This window comes from Canis aureus, chromosome 19, assembly GCF_053574225.1.
Source record: "Canis aureus isolate CA01 chromosome 19, VMU_Caureus_v.1.0, whole genome shotgun sequence".
Lineage (NCBI taxonomy): Eukaryota > Metazoa > Chordata > Mammalia > Carnivora > Canidae > Canis > Canis aureus.
In genome coordinates, this window is record NC_135629.1 from 6402619 (window position 1) to 6419658 (window position 17040).

The 17040-nt window shown below is 36.6% G+C and overlaps 1 protein-coding gene and 1 non-coding gene across 5 annotated transcripts in view; one reads left to right on the forward strand and one right to left on the reverse strand.

Moving 5' to 3' along the window:
• The window catches only part of TMCC1 (transmembrane and coiled-coil domain family 1), a 243468-nt gene that overhangs the window by 87443 nt on the left and 138985 nt on the right, over positions 1-17040 (forward strand). The gene's annotated exons all lie outside the window — the stretch shown is intronic.
• On the reverse strand, positions 1669-1772 carry LOC144291310 (U6 spliceosomal RNA). Its single transcript, XR_013358617.1, has one exon. It is a non-coding gene; the product is annotated as a U6 spliceosomal RNA (small nuclear RNA).

Sequence of the window (17040 nt, forward strand, 5' to 3'; positions counted from 1 at the left end):
TTAGCAATTGAAGTAAGATTTGAAGCCTGATAATTAATTCTTTTTTTTTTTCAAGATTTTATTTATTCATGAGAGACAGAGAGAGAGGCAGAGACCTAGACAGAGACTGGCTCCCAGGATCATGACCTGAGCCAAAGGCAGATGCTCAATCACTGAGCCACCCAGGTGCCCCCTGATAATTAACTCTTATAGTAGAAATGAATAAAGTAGAAATTTAGATGAAGGAGTAGAAGTTTCCCATTGCTTTCCACATCCACTGTCAAAAGGCCACAGTAAAATTACTGGAGGTCCAGAAGCCACTACAGTCTTACTAACCTCCAAACAGTGCTTTAAAGTAGGAAATGCAAGGTTATTTATCTTTGCTTCAGGTAATCTGACTGACAGGTAATCTGATGGTAGCAATGAGTCTTTTAAAAAATATTATATTACTACTACTATTTTTATTATAATTATTATTTAAATAAGCCCCACGTGGGCTTGAACTCACAACCCTCAGTTCGAGGTCTTCATTGAGATCAAGAATTGAATGCTTGGGGGATCCCTGGGTGGCTCAGCGGTCTAGCATCTGCCTTCAGCCTAGGGTGTGATCTTGGAGTCCTGGGATCCAGTCTTGCATCACGCTCCCTGCATGGAGCCTGCTTCTCCCTCTGCCTGTGTCTCTGCCTTTCTCTCTGTGTGTCTCTCATGAATGAATAAATAAAATCTTAAAAAAAAAAGAGTGGGATGCTTAACTGACTGAGCCACTGAGGTACCTCAACAATGATTCTTTTTAATTCTATGCTTTGGGGGGTTGTTTTGCCTCTGCCATGTTGCTACAGCTGTCTGAGGGGTAGGACAAAAATTCTGGAACATTGTCCTAAAGGAAGTTCCACTTAACTTTTGGAGCCTTTCATTAACACGATATCTTAGGTTGGAAGGGACTTCTACAGTCATTTTATTCAGCTCTATAACATTCTCCGCCAGTGATTTTCTGGCCTCTGAGACTCTCCCAAAGAAGCTCATTCTACTCAGATTTCTCTGTTAGACAAATCTAACATATTAAACTGATATCTATATTAAATTGTATTTCTCCAGTTAGGGCCAGAGTATGTAGTGCCTCTGCAGGCAGGGATTTCTTTCCTAATGTGTTTCTGAAAAATTACTTTGCTAGGCAAATAATCCCTAATCCTTGGATATTCTTTTTTATTTTTTAATTCAGCAAATATTTATTGATACAAGCATTCTTAGTGCTAGAATGTAATAGTGAATCCTTATTACAAACACTGTACTGTGAAATATTACTGTCTCTATTTTACAAGTGAGGAAAACAGAAGATCGAAGTTGAAGTGACTTACCAAGTTCACACAATTGGTTAGAAGTTTACTCAATGTCAGAATCATGCCTTTCTAGCTCCAAAAGTCATGTTTTTGACCACTGCTTTGTTGTGGGTCTTGCCAAGAGTAATCTCATAGCCATCAATAAAGCCTAGAGTAAATAGCTCAAGGAGAAGGCTTAAAGAATGACTTAAAAATACTTTCTAGCTCAGAGATTCTGAGGATTCTTCGGATACTAAATGAATTGATAGCCTCCCAGGGCTTCATTGGAAAACTACACAGCCAATTGATTCTTGACAGTCATAGATCTAAATTTGTGGTTTCAACAATTCACTAAGGACCCCAGAGGTCCATGACAAATATGGAATGCTTCACAAATTTGAATGTCATCCTTGTACACAGGCCATGCTAATCAATTGTATTGTTCCAGTTTTGTATATGGGCTGCTGAGGCAAGCACTGGGATGTTCTTCCATAATATAATGTTGAGTACTTAGTCATACTGGTACATCAGCTCTTGATTATTCCAATTCATCACTATTCCTCTTAAATTATGGTCTCTAGAACAAAACATAATACCCAAATATGGATAGAGCAGGGAATAGAGCTGAGCTATCACTTTCCTAATTTTAAGGTACTGTTTGGTTCTTTTAATGTACACAGCTCCATTTTGAAATTGTTTTTCCTTTTTGCGATCAAATTTTTCATATCTTTAATTTTCATTTGGTGAAATTCATAGAATTTAATTCAGCACAATTGAAATTTTTATAGATAGTGACTTAAACATGACAGAGGCTTAGTAATTTTGAGAATGTTAGAAAAGAAGATTTTTCTGAAGAACTTACCTCTTGTTTCTAAAATATTTGCTTTTAAGAGTGAGATGCTTTCAAATTATATCTTCTTTTAATCTGGTGTTAAAGATGGAGAATGTCACTTAATATTTCCTACCTTCAGCACCTAATTTTCCTTACTTTATATTTGTAGTATTATTTAATGTATGGATATGTTCAAATCAGAATTATTAAGAGTTTTGTGGCATGTTTAGGAATATAGTCATTTATTGTACTTAAATCTTCAGTAACTTTTGTTTTTAAACAGTGCTCAATTCTTTTTGTTTTTTATTTTTCCATGCTGGGCATGGAGCCCAATGTGGGGCTTGGACTCACAATCCTGAAATCAAGACCTGAGCTGAGATCAAGAATCGGATGCTTAACTGACTGAGCCACCCAGGTGCCTCACCATTGTCTTCTTTAATGTCTGTTTGGGGGCAGCTGGGGTAGCTCAGTAGTTTAGCACTGCCTTCAGCCCAGGGCCTGATCCTGGAGACCTGGGGTCGAGTCCCATGTCAGGCTCCTTGCATGGAGCATGCTTCTCCCTCTGCCTGTGTCTCTGCCCCCCGCCCTCTGTCTCTCATGAATAAATACAATCTTTAAAAAATAAAATAAAAAATAATGTCTGTTTGGTGATACTTGAAATTCAAAGAGGTTTTGTCTTAAAAGCAAAACAGAAAGTAATTCCCAGCTCAAAATAATAGAAATTTCAGCCTACTGAGGTAAAAGAAGTCTCTGGGATTGCAGTAAAGTATTTCTCGGGAAATCAGATGTGATAATGGGGGAGTGATCTAGGGGCCAAAGAAGAAGAAATTCTTCTTAGCCATTTATTTCCTGTTAGGATGGTAAGATAGCAAATGTTGCTTCTCCATCATATTTGTGGTATCATGATCTTACACTTCACAGAGATTTTTTAAAAATAGTATTGGCACTTTCATGGAGGCTGTTGGAAAAATTTGATCGTACCATGCAAGTTGTAATCTGGAAAGCAGTATTTGACATTTGAATATTGCTTTCCTGGTTTGGATGCGAAATTTTTTAGTTGGAGAGAAATTCTCATATTTGATTTGCGAGCTAGAGTCTTAATCAGATGTTGACAATTTAATTTGAACATAAATCATTTTGGCAATTATCAGTAGCAGGGAATTAATTCATTTCCTGGTTTACTTGGGAAAGATGTTACTAGGAAGATTTAGTACCATGATTTCTAGAGGCCCTCTGCTGATAGCTTCTGGTATTGCTGAGAGTAGTGTTTGATGAAATAACCTACTAATTCTTCTGTATTATACTAGTGATTCTTACTTCCTGCAGTGTTCTTTTTTTTTTAAGATTTTATTTATTTATTCGTTAAAGACACAGAGAGCGGGGCAGAGACACAGGCAGGGGGAAAAGCAGGTTCCCCGCAGGGAGCCTGATGCGGGACTTGATCCTAGGACTCTCCCATCATGACCTGAGCCAAAAGCTCAACCACTGAGCCACCCAGGTGCCCCCTGCAGTGTGTTTTAAACACAGTTTTCTTGGTTAATACTAATATAATCCCAAAGTCTTATTTTTAATTACCAACCAGTAATGGAAGTAATTCTTTTGTTTTTATTGAAGTATAATTGACATACAATATCCTATTAGTTTCAGATGCACATCATAGTGACTTGATATTTTTATATGTTATGAAATGATCCCTATGGTAAGTTTAGTTACTGTCATTATACAGAGTTATTACAGTATTATTGGCTATATTCCCTATGCTGTATATTATGTCCCCATGACTTACTTATTTTATAACTGGAGATTTGTACCTCTTAATCTCCTTCATCTATTTTGCTTGCCTCCTCCCCTGTACCCCTGTCCCTCTGGCAATCAGCAGTTTCAGGTATCAGTCAGTTTCTGTTTTGTTTTATTTTGCTTTTTTAGATTCCACATATAAGTGACATCATATGATACTTGTTTTTCTTCAGACTTATTTAGCATAATATCCACTGGATCTATTCATATTGGTGCAAATGGTAAGATTCCAGTTTTTTAAGATTTTATTTATTTATTCATGAGAGACACACAGAGAGAGGCAGAGACATAGGCAGAGGGAGAAGAAGGCTCCCTGTAGGGAGCCTAATATAGGACTTGATCCCAGGACCCCAGGATCACAACCTGAGCCAAAGGCAGGCGCTCAGCCACTGAGCCATTCAGGTGCCCCTCCATTTTTTTTTTAATTTTTTATTTTATTTTATTTATTTATGATAGGCACACAGTGAGAGAGAGAGAGGCAGAGACACAGGCAGAAGGGAGAAGCAGGCTCCATGCACCGGGAGCCCAACGTGGGATTCGATCCTGGGTCTCCAGGATCGCGCCCTGGGCCAAAGGCAGGCGCTACACCGCTGCGCCACCCAGGGATCCCCTCCAATCTTCTTTATGGCTAATATTCTATTGTGTATATATATCACATCTTCTTTATCTATTCATCTATCCATGAATACTTAGGTTGCTTCTGAATATTGGCTATTTAGATAATGCTTCATTGAACCATTATGTTCAATGTTCAATTATGTATGAAGAGGATACATATACCTCTTCATACAATCCTGAAGTCTATTTTTTAAAAATATTTTATTTATTTATTTGAAACAGTGTGAGCGATTGAGAGAGCACAAAGGGGGAGCCAAGGGAGAGGGGCAAGCAGACTCCCCACTGAGCAGGGAGCTAGACTTGGGTTCAGTTCTAGGACCCTGAGATCATGACCTGAGCCAAAGGGAGACACTGAACTGACTGAACCACCCCGGTACCCCCGAAGTCTTATTTTTAATTACCAACCAGGTTATGGAACTAACTCTTCACAAATGTTGGCCTAAATTCTGAACTTTGCAGAGTCTCTCATGGTTAGTAAATAATAGGATTTTTACTTTGGTTTAGGAAGGTTGTTTTGGTTGAAAGTGTGCCTTGAAAACCTAATTTAATGTAAATGTGCTTGCTTTTTTATAGATCCTAGATAAGGCAGTTTTCCAAAGACTCAATCTTCATTCCTTTGCCTTGTTTTTAGAATTTACTTATAACATGAACATTTTCTTAAAAAACTTAAAGTATTTCCTATATCTGACTCTATTAAAGCATTTTGGTAATATGCTCTAAATAAAAATATAATTGAAAAGCAAATTTCAAGGACACAACAGTATAGTTTTAAGCATTAATTAAATTGGACCTTGATATCTTCTTGGCATCACTTCAATGTTAGTATTTTGAGGAATCCAGGTTAGCCTTTAAATGTAGATAAATTTAGTCAAATTAAGTTTAATTTTTAGATTTAGGTTGGAAGGATAATGAAAGCTATCCTTATGGGCCCTTTTTTCTCTCTGAGTGTGTATGTATGTGTCTACACAATTATCACATGCATGGTAGACTTAGAGAGCTGAATAGTCCATCGCTCTGTGCTCTTTTGCTAAGAAAGTTTATTATTTTGATATTTTGAAAGCTTATTTGGTTGCTGTTAATTTCTCATGCTGAATATTTATGCATAGTTCATGGTACACTGATGACGGGCGTTTAATATCTACCTTGGATCCATAATCATATAGGTAGGTCCCTTGTGACCTAATATTTAAAAAAAAAAGTAAAAGGACATTAACTATCTAGGGTAGTGGCCTCCAAATTATTTTGCTCACCCATACCTTTGGTGTATCTCCAGTATTTTTAAATTATAAATCGTGCACATATAATTGTTTCCGTAAATTACATACATCATATAACATAAAAAATAAAAGCATGAGATAAAAATATAAGTGGAAGTTATAATTTTTTCTCACCACAGTCCATTGGATTGTCTTGCATAATACTGGGGTGCATGTAACCTATATTTAGATCAAGATTAAAAGTTAGAATAATTCTCCTTTAAAGAATTCTTTTTATATTTACCTTGAGTATGTGATGCTAACCACAATAAAAGAACAGATTTGACAACAGAACTGTCTAGTTTTGAGGTAGGCTACTTTGGGACGATCAGACAAAATCTAGAGAACCACACATCATGCATGTTGTGGGAAATTCCCAGGACTCCAGTTGAAGAGTCCAGCTATACCAAATAACCTTTGATACTCCTAAATTCTGTGACTGTAGATAGGAATTCATAGGTGGAACATTTAAATTTGAAACACTGTTGGAAAGTTAGGCTGTGAATGAAGATCTGGAATAGGACTACACTGGGAAATTGTTCAACTTCTTCATCCAGACCGTCTGCTCATGACTTCTCCTGCTGTCTTCTTTAGAAATTTGATAATTTCTGATTCTCAAGTCATCTACACATAGGAAAAAGTTTTTTAAGGCATCTTATAAGCCTATAGTCTGACTGTATGGGAGAATAAATATATAAGTAAGGAATTCCAACAATGAACTTTATCAACAGACTTTTACTCTGCTTCTTCATACCAAATAAAAAAGGAGAGGCAGGGGAAAGAGAACATGAAAGCAAGTTTAGAATGAACAATTATTTTAAAGTGTACCATATCACAGATGACTTAGTAAATAAATTCTCTCTAAAATATATGAGTACTATTTCATTAAAAATAATCTGTTCTACAGTATAATTGAATAGCTTCACTTTTTAAAGCTCAAAATTGTATCACCTTAAAACCAAAAACTTTAGAATCCCCCCCCCCCTTCCTTTTTCTTTTTTCTTTTTGGTGAGGGAATAGTTTTGTGAAATTCAGTTAGCAAAGATAAGCCATCAATAAACTTAATAGCTTTTTCACTATACTTGATTTGAGTATTGTGGATATGACTATAGTGCTACAGAGTACCTACTTAAGTTTCTCTGTTGTGGCGGTGGTTTTCTTTCCTGGTTTATGTAATACCCTGTTCTCTTTCATTGTTCCCATAGAGGCAGAAGCCCTTCTGCTCCAGTGAGTCTGAGTGTCAAATGCTAGAATCACCAGAACTTGAGATTTTTTAAAAAATGACTAATCCTGCATTTTGCTGAGATTTCAATCTCAGTAGCACTTCTCTTTTTAAATATAAAAACCACAGAATGAATAGCCATAAAAGTGAAAGAGAGTTCTAATTCTAATCTGTTTATTTCTGAGCATTTCTTGATAGGAATCTTAACAATGAGTAGTGCATCACAAGAACTGAAGATCCGTATAACCTACCACATATGGGTGTTCTGTGGGAAATGTTTTCTAGAACATTATCTTATAAAACACAATGCAATCCTGGGGAGCATATGCTTAGTTTATTAATAAAAGTGTCATAGGTTAAGTGGCTATGCAAATATACATTTAAATAACCACTGTATCACACTGTTGGAGTAGAATATCTTAAACATTGTTTTCTGGCTTTAGCTTACCAGAGGCTTTCCAACAACATTGAACTTGTTTTCAAGATTATAGATTGTTCAGGACACAACTATACATTCTTCTAGGTTAAAGAACAGTGTTCACTTTTTAATTTTATTTATTTATTTTTTTGCTTGGAACTGTTGTCTGCTACAAAGATGCAAAGCAGCTGAAGAAAACAGTCTACCCATTTTGGTATTGAAACTGATTGTTTATGACTGGAAACATTGATCTGATAAGCTTCTTTCCATTTTCCGTACTCCTTGGGTGTCACACAATGTCTTTACAAAGTTTGTGATGAGTTATACCAAACAGAATCAGATTAGGTTTAAGCAGATAAATACTTGTGAGGTTAATTTATTCTTAGGAATGTTCCCCCACAAGGCTTTCAAGTATAAGGTGATCTTGCTTAAGTTTCTTGGCAAAAAGATGGAATTTAGGCTATTTTCTGTTGTCAGAAGTTGAGCTTTATGAGAATGTGAATAAAGATTTTATGATCTGATTATAGCTCAGGAGATTTTAGGCCACAGTATAAATTACCTGCCTTGGCTCTACGTAGTGGTGTATATCCTTTGTTTTTTTGCTCCTACTTCTATGTCCTTATCTTTTGTTGCATTTGGGTACAGATTTGTGGATTGGTACAGAAATCCAAGACAAACTTGACTTTTGTGTCTTGTTTTCATCATTATAAGGATTTGTAGCTCTAGTGTTTTACTAAATAAAATCAATTGAATAAAAAATTTTATTTAGAGCAGTCAAACTTTGTCACATATAGAGTAAGTTTACTGAGTAGTTATTTTTTCCCTCTTTTAGTGGAATTTACCTAAAATTACGTAAAAAAAAAAAAAAAGAATTAGCTAACGTTGAAACTGGCAAAAAAAAAAAATCTTTGCAATAGGAAAGGAAAAGACACTCCTGTGTATCTCTCCTTTACTACAGCTTATACCATACTATGCTTCTGGTCACCAGATGTGTAGTTTTTTCCCCCCACACCAAGCACTTCTCTGCAATACCAGCGGGGTGTCCCACAATTTAATGCAGTTCTGACCTTATCTGAGAATAGCTTCAGAGCCCGCAGATTAAGGGTACTGACCCACAAGACTGCTTCCCCTGCGCCTTCAGTTGCCACTGGCAAATCCAGGTTTTCACGTATGCTTTTGACCATCTGATCAGATAGTTCAGATGATCCCACCATTTACTCCTTGGGTTCTATTAACTTGTTAGAATGGCTTACAGAACTCAGGAAAATATTTTACTTACTAGATTACAGGTTTATCATAAAAAGATATAACTCCAGAATGGCCAAGAGATGCGAAGGGCAAGCTATATAGGAAGAGGCACAGAGCTTCCATGCCCTCTGGGTATGTCACTGTCCCAGGATCTCCATGTATTCACCAACCTGGAAGTTCTCAGAATCCCATAGTTGAGGGATTTTTATGGAAGCTTCATTACATAGACATGATTGATTAGATCATTGGTGTGTGGTGATAGATCACAATCTCCAATCACTCGCTACTACTTGGAGGTGGGGAGAAGGGCTAAAATTCCAACTCTAATTACCTGGTTAGTTTCCCTGGCAGCCAGCTCCCATCCAGTGGTTGGTTAACTAGCGGCTTTCCACAAGTCACCACATTAACATCAAATCAGGTGTGGTTGAATGGGGGCTTGTTTTGAATAATATGTCCCCTTTATGTAGAAGCTATTTCAGGTTCTAGGGACAAAAGACCAAATATAACAAAAGATGTTCCCTTTGCTCTTAATACTTAGGAAATTCCAAGAATTTGGGGAGCTATGAGCCAATAAATGTGAATAGAAGACCAAAGAATATTTATTACAAATCACATTTTATTACATATTTTATGTTCAGTTTGAAAATGTCAAAGCTATTCTTCTTTTGTTTGATTGAATGTTTTAAGTTTGTTTTTCTGTAGAGACATTCTCTATCCTTAAAGATTAGAATCCTTGGGATTTTTTTTTCTTGCTGTTACTTTTTATGTCTTTTCATTCATTGTTTGTATCTTCTCAATTCTGTATTGTCCTAGTACCATTTTTTTTTTCTTTTAAATCACAGCTGGAAAGTCTGAAAAGCATTCTGACAAAGGAAAACTGAATTGTGACCTTAGACCAACAGTAAGCTACAGGAACAAATGAAGTTAAGAAATAATATTATTTCAGATATGTATCTTTGTCCTTAGTCTTTCAGAGAATTGTTGAAACTAAGAATTTAGAAGTCATTTCTTGGGCAGCCCAGGTGGCTCAGCGGTTTAGTGCCACCTTCAGCCCAGGGCATGATCCTAGAGACCTGGGATCGAGTCCCACATCAGGCTCCCTGCATGGAGCCTGCTTCTCCCTCTGCCTATGTCTCTGCCTCTCTCTCGCTCTCTCTGTGTCTCTCATGAATGAATAAGTAAGTAAGTAAGTAAGTAAGTAAGTAAATAAATAAATAAATAAATAAATAAATTCTTTTAAAAAATAAAAGTCATCTCTAATTTTCCTCTGTTATTTGAGATTCTTTTGGCTGGTCTAAGACTTAAATTGACATAGATCAACAGAGGGTCACCTGCGTAGCTCAGTGGTTGATTGTCTGCCTTCATCTGAGGGCATGATCCTGGGGTCCTGGGATGGAGTCCTACAGCAGGCTCCCCATAGGAAGTCTGCTTCTCCCTCTGCCTTTGTCTCTGCTTCTCTCTCTGTGTCTCTCATGAATAAATAAAATCTTAAAGATACATTTCATAAGGCTATAGCTACCACAGATAGTGATTCCTTTGGTGGATCTGAGCAAAGTAAATTGAAAACCTTCTGGAGAATTTACTGTTCTAGATGCCATTAAGAACATTTGTGATTCATGAGAAGAGGTCAAAATATCAGTATGAACAGGAATTTGGAAGAAGTTTATTCCAAACCTTATGGATGACTTTGAGGGGCTCAAGACTTCAGGGGAGGAAGTCACTGCAGATGTGGTGCAAATAGCAAGAGAACTAGAATTAGAGTCTGAAGACGTGACTGAATTGCTACGATCTCATTATAAACCTTAACAGATGAGGAGTTGCTTCTTATGGATAAGCAAAGAAAGTGGGTTTTGAGATGTAATCGACTCCTGATGGAGATGCTGTGAAGATTGTTGAAATAACAACAGAGGATTTAGAATATGACATAAACTTAGTTGATAAAGCAGTGGCGGGTTTTGAGAAAATTGATTTCAATTTTGAAAGAAGTTCTGTGAATAAAATGCTATCAAACAGCATCTCATGCTATAGAGAAATGGTTTGTGAAAGGAAGAGTCAGTTGATGTGACAGACTGCATTGTTTGTTGTTTACTTTTAAGAAATTGCCACAGCCACCCCAGCCTTCAGCAACCACTGCCTTGATCAGTCAGCAGCAGTCAATACTTAGGCAATGCCCTCCACCAGATTACAACTCACTGAAAGCTCAGATGATGGTTAGCAGATAAGTAGATAAACCAATGTTCAGTTATTAATGTTTCATTATTTTATATTATTTGGAAATAATCTACATATTCAATTAATTTCTATCATTTACTTAACAAAACCCTGAAGTTTTAGGATGCCAGAAATATTTTGTAAACTATTTTTAAGTACACATCCCATAAAACATAATTTTTGCTAAAAAGATGGCCTAAAAATTCCTGCCTCACTTATAGCTATCTAAATCATTTGCTTTCGGGCAGCCCTGGTGGCTCAGAAGTTTAGTGCCACCTTCAGCCTGGGGTGTGATCCTGGAGACCCGGGATCGAGTCCCATGTCAGGCTCCCTGCATGGAGCCTGCTTCTCCCTCTGCCTGTGTCTCTGCCTCTTTCTCTCTCTGTCTGTGTGTGTCTCTCATGAATAAATAAATAAAATCTTTAAATAAATAAATAAATCATGTGCTTTCAACAATGGTGGTTACATTTCACAAAAATTTCATGAGACATTAGACAAAGTCAGGTTTCATCCAAGCTACTTTTCTTATTGACAAATTTTGTAAGAGATAACATGAACATACTTGATTAGTAAACCTAGGTAGAGTAAAAATATTATAATTAATGTTGATAACTTTAAAGACATGTCTGTATTAAACCAACAAACATAAACTAGTTTTTATTTACCAAAGAGTTTTACCAGATCATATGAACTTGGAAAGCATTTGGATGTATTTCTGAGAGTTTAGAAATAGTGAATTTATGTAAGCACTCATCTTTCAGTCAATTATATACAGCTCTTTTGCAAATTAATTTTGGGAATACCATCTGGAGGTAGGGAAATATCTGTATATCATACCTATAATATATACACATAGACATACATATGGGTGCAAACACAGAGATTTTAGAGCTTCTGTTTTAAAAAAATATATAAAACTCACTAGTTTATAAAAAGCAATTGGAATAAAGTTTACTTGCTCAGATGGCTAAACCCCTTTACTGTTTGTGAAGACTTTTAAGGTTGTATTTGTTTCTGGAAGGAGTCTGTGGTCTAAAGTTTGGGTGAGAGAGCCCTTTTTGCAGTTTGTACTTTTAAAAGTCATCTTTACCTTTTTTTCTCCCAACTTTAGTGTTATCGGAGTGTGGGCATTGTTTTAGATACCTCCTGAGTTGTTTACATTTCAAAGTCATGGCAAGAGTTAAATCTTGAAGAGACTGAGAAAGGAGGCAAGTTCCTCCCAGAAGGAGGAACTAAAGCCAATAATTTACAAGCATTTTGAAATAAATAGAGGAGATTTTTAAATTGGTAAAAAAGAATTGATGGACTTTGGATTGCCTGTAGGGCTTTTTTTAGTTTTGCAAAGATTTATAAGATTAGGGCAGCTGCTCTCATTTTTTCCCCCCAAAGAATTGGGTTGCAGCCTTAATGATACCACGGGTCTGATCTGCACATTCAATTACATTATCTGCAAATTGCTCTTTTCCTTTTAGGTACAGTTTTATTTTAGCTTAGTGTAGGAGAAATAAAAATTCCTATTGGGCTTTGAATATAACCTTCTAATTTCTGAACAACTTTAACTATAGAGTTACTTAAAATCATTTTAAATATCTTGTCAATTTTTAGCTGGGACAAACAATAAATATTTCTGGTAGTACTGAACAACTTCATGGACTCAAGAGGCATCTTCAAAGGGCTGTAAAAGGTTACTACCTTCTTAAGATCCAGTAATTCCCAAAGATAGCCAAAAGAAAGAATCCATGGTCTGGCCTGTTCCAGGCAGGCAAGAAGCCAAGCCAAGCTATTAGGATTCAACTATCTTAGTAAGGTTTTGCTGCCTTTTTTTTTTTTTTTTTTAATATAGCTACAGTTTCAGGGACTGTAGTTCTTAGATGTAAGATTATCAGGTGTTCCAAAAGGTGCTATGCTTAATTCTTTGGATTTTAAGGGGGAATTTATATTGGATGTAGAGTTTAATTTTTGTTCTAATTTCTATTCTTTCATCTTGTAAAAAGGAGTCCCTAAGGCTAAGTCATTATATTTCTTTGTGTGCATTTTAAAATTTGGTCATTCCACATAACCAATAAGATAATTTTAGGATGAGAATGCCCTAAAAAAATTTTTTTTAAGATTTTATTTATTCATGAAAGACCAGAGAGAGAGAGGGGGGCAGAGACACAGGCAGAGGGAGAAGCAGGCTCCATGCAGGGAGCCTGACGTGGGACTCGATCCTGGGTCTCCAGGATCATACCCTGGGCCGAAGGTGGTGCTAAACTGCTGAGCCACCCCGGGCTGCCCTCCCTAAAGTTTTTAAAAATATATATATTTTTCCAATTCAAAAGATTGATTATCTGGCCTTTGATGAGTAGGATCTATTAATCTCAATAGTGACTCAAACTAGTAAGCCTTCTTACTAGTTCTTATGGCTCAACTAAGTATGCAAGAAGCATCTCAGAAGTGAGTGTAAAATGCACAGCTCTTAACAAAGTCCAGAAAATTCACTCCTAGAGATAGTCTAAGAAAGCAGAGGCCTTCATTGCACAGACAATGAGGATGGTGTAATGAAAATGGTGTCTCTGGTCTCTTACAGGAACATGAGATGCTTCTAACACAAACCCCCTTATCTGTGACACCAGGAAGGTGCTACAGGAATGGGACTTTGCCAACACTGACAAAGCAATGAAGGTTGAGATGCTAAAGGGACACGTGTATAATGGCTTGTGACCTTATGCCTGTGAACCCTGGTCTATTTCACTGGCTCCTGAGGTGTACCCTACAGAGTACACCCTCCGGATGGCGGAGACCAGAGAGAATATTCTCACTGGTCACAAAGCCAGGCTTTCAGGATATAACAAGATGAAAAGAAAAGCCTCATCTAGTTTTTACTTAGGGGGACCCACAGCAGTTTGTGTAAATAGACGATGGTCTGGTGAGAACTGTGAACTCACCAGTCTCTGAGGCTGGCTTGAAAAACAGGCTTTTAGTGCATATCCCTGTGTTCTGTCCTATGGTTTTTATTCCTTAGGACAGCACAACTGAAAAAAAATAGTGACCATCTTGAGGAATTATAGAACCAAAAAGATCAAGAGTATTCATTACCAAATTTATCAGAGTTATTATGCCCAAATATTTTCCACAAATATTTTCTCCTGCTAATCTACATTTTAGAAAGAGACACAGACAGACATTAGATTCCAGTTTCACTTAGATCGGACCCCACAGTCAGAGATCTCAGAGGCTGACATGGTAAGAAATCTTACCTTCTACTGGCTTTTGTGAGAGGTCCCAGGATCTCTTCCTCTGCAAGTCTCAGGAGCAAGTTTTCCAGTTAGTATAGATCCTGCCAACTACCAGAACTATAGGGGAGGGAAAATTGGTCCTTTCTCCTTCAAGGTTCTTTTGGCTGGTATAAGAATTAAATTGACATAAGGCAGATTAACAGGAAAAAAATCATATTTAATTACATATGTATGGGGCTTCATAAGAATGAGACACACATGGGACACCTGGGTGGCTCAGTGGTTGAGCGTCTGCCTTCGGCTCAGAGTGTGATCCTGGGGTCCTGGGATCGAGTCCTACATCGGGCTCCCCACAACAGAGCTTCTCCCTCTGTCTGTGTGTGTCTCTGCCTCTGTGGGTCTCATGAATAAATAAATAAAATCTTTAAAAAAAAAACAGATTAACAGAAGAAAATCATATTTAATTACTTAAGTAAGATGGCTCCATAAGAATATGAGGCCCATAGGAAGTCAGGCAGTTGAGGCTTATATGCCATCTAGAGCTAAGGAGAAGTGGGTAGGGGTCTGGGACTTGAGAGAAAGGAAGACAATTCTTAGGAAGATGAAAAAGTAAATGTTTGGTAAACAGATGTTTGCTGGATCATACAGATCCAATGGAGCATAAAAAGGAATTTTAACAAACAGACTAGGCTAAGTTCCTCCCTATCTACCACACCAAGTTCAGGTTATACTGTAGTTATCTGTATGATAGCTCCCTTCGTGGAGCAGATCCTTTATCTAAATTCTTTCAGGCATTTAGGGGGAAGGTCAGAATTTCTTTGTGAGCCTTCTTTTTTATTTTTTGAAAGATTTTATTTATTTGAGAGAGAGAGCACAAGCAGGGTGAGGGGCAGAGGGAGAAGCAGATTCCCTGCTGATCAGGGAGCCTAATGAGGGGCTCCATCCCGGACTCCAGGATCATGACCTGAGCTGAAGGCAGACATTTAATGGGCTGAGCCACCAAAGCTTCCCTCTTTGTGAGCCTTCTGATTCTTAAAAATAACCAGCCTAGAATTATCCACGTGCCAAAAAGACACGTTATGGGGTGGCACATTTTGCTCCCATCCAACAACTTGGAATTTTATAAGTACAATATGATTACATTTTCCTTTTTATATGTTTTTTGTTGTTGTTGTCTCTGGAGTTAATTGCTTCAATTTTGATTGTTCTTTCTAGCTGTAGTTGAGCCATTTCCAAGTTTTGAAAGAGTTGCAGATCTTCTGAATACTTTTAAAAATACCATGTATCTCTCTCAATTTCATCTCCTTGATGCCCTCACTTCTCCTCCAGTTTGAATGGATTGCTTTCAAAAGACTATTGCACACCTTTTTCCTGGGACTCCCTTCATCTGTTAATAAATAACAGATTCTGTTTCTTTGATTTAATGTTGTTTTCATTATTGCTTTATTCCTTTCTTTTCATGAAGCACATTCTCCAGGAGCTTTATTAAAAAGGATGCAGAGGAGATAATTTTTTAGAAATTATGCCCATTTTGGGGTGCCTGAGTGGCTCAGTCAGTTAAGTGTCTGACTCTTGATTTTGGCTCAGGTCATGATCTCAGGGTGGTGAGATTGAGTCCCATATTGGGGTCCGCACTGGGTGTATAGCCTGCTTAAGATTCTCTCTGTCCCTCTCTCTCTGCCCCTCCCACTTGAGTACACACATGCACACTCTGTCACTACAGAAAAAAAAAGATTATGCCCATTTCAAAATTCCTTTATTTTATTCTTTATTTACTGTAATACTTCGTTGACTTGGTGTAGAATTTTATGTGAGATATCATTTTCCCATAGAATTTTTAAGCATTGTGTTTTTATTTTCTAGTTGCTAATATTGAAAAATCTGATGCCATACTCATTTTTGAACCTTTGGATAGCATCTGTTTTTTTTTTTTTTTTTTCTCTAGAATTTTAAAATGTCTTCTCTGTATTGTCCTGAGGTTTTACAAAGATGTTCCTTGGTATGAGTCTTGTTGGCATTTGTTGGGCTGAATACCTTTGAGTATTCAAAGCTTGGATCTTGAAACATTTGTTTTACAGAACTATTTTATATTAATTTTTATTCCGTCAAAAATATATTTCCCCCACACCTCTCACTAACCTGCCAAGCATTTTTTCTGAGTGGAGAAAAGCTGATTTTGTTAAAATTTTTTATTATGTAATGTTTTATTTATATTAAAAAAAATTTCATGTAAGCTATGATACATTATTGTGTATTGTGTAAATAAATGACTTGTGCACAATTTAAGAATGGGTACATTACCATCACTATGGTCTTGGAACTGTATATGATACTCTTACTGTCCCAAATTTTGTATTTCATTCACTTTACATTTTAAAAGGTAGTTAATTATATATGTACTGTTGTTTAGATGTACTTGTTTTGGGGCTTTGTAAAATGGTGTCATAGTTTATGTAGTCTTGTATGTCTTGATTTTTATGCAAAAATAACATGACTGAGGTTCATTCATGTTATTGCATATAGCTATAGTTCACTTACATTAATTTTTTTCCCTTACTTAATGTTTTGTTCTTTTTGTTAGTCAAAGATTGGATCTCCTAATGTACTCTTTTGTGTTTTTCTTTCTTTTATTCTAATTTCTGGGAAATTTCCTTAAAACTTATTTCTCAGTCCTTCTATTAAATATTTTTCCTGTCTTTTTTCTAAGTATTTTTACCTCTTCTGTGAATGCTTTTTTTTTTTTTTCTTTACATCCTGGTCTACAAGATTTTGTTTTCTTTAGTCCCTGAAAATATCTTTTGCTTCCTATATTGTTTCTGTCTCTTGGGAGGTTTTGTTTTTGTTTTTTGTTTTGTTTTCTGGTTGTTTTATCTCTGTCTTCTTTATTAGAGGCTTTTCTCAAAAGTCTAGTCATCCATGGCTTTC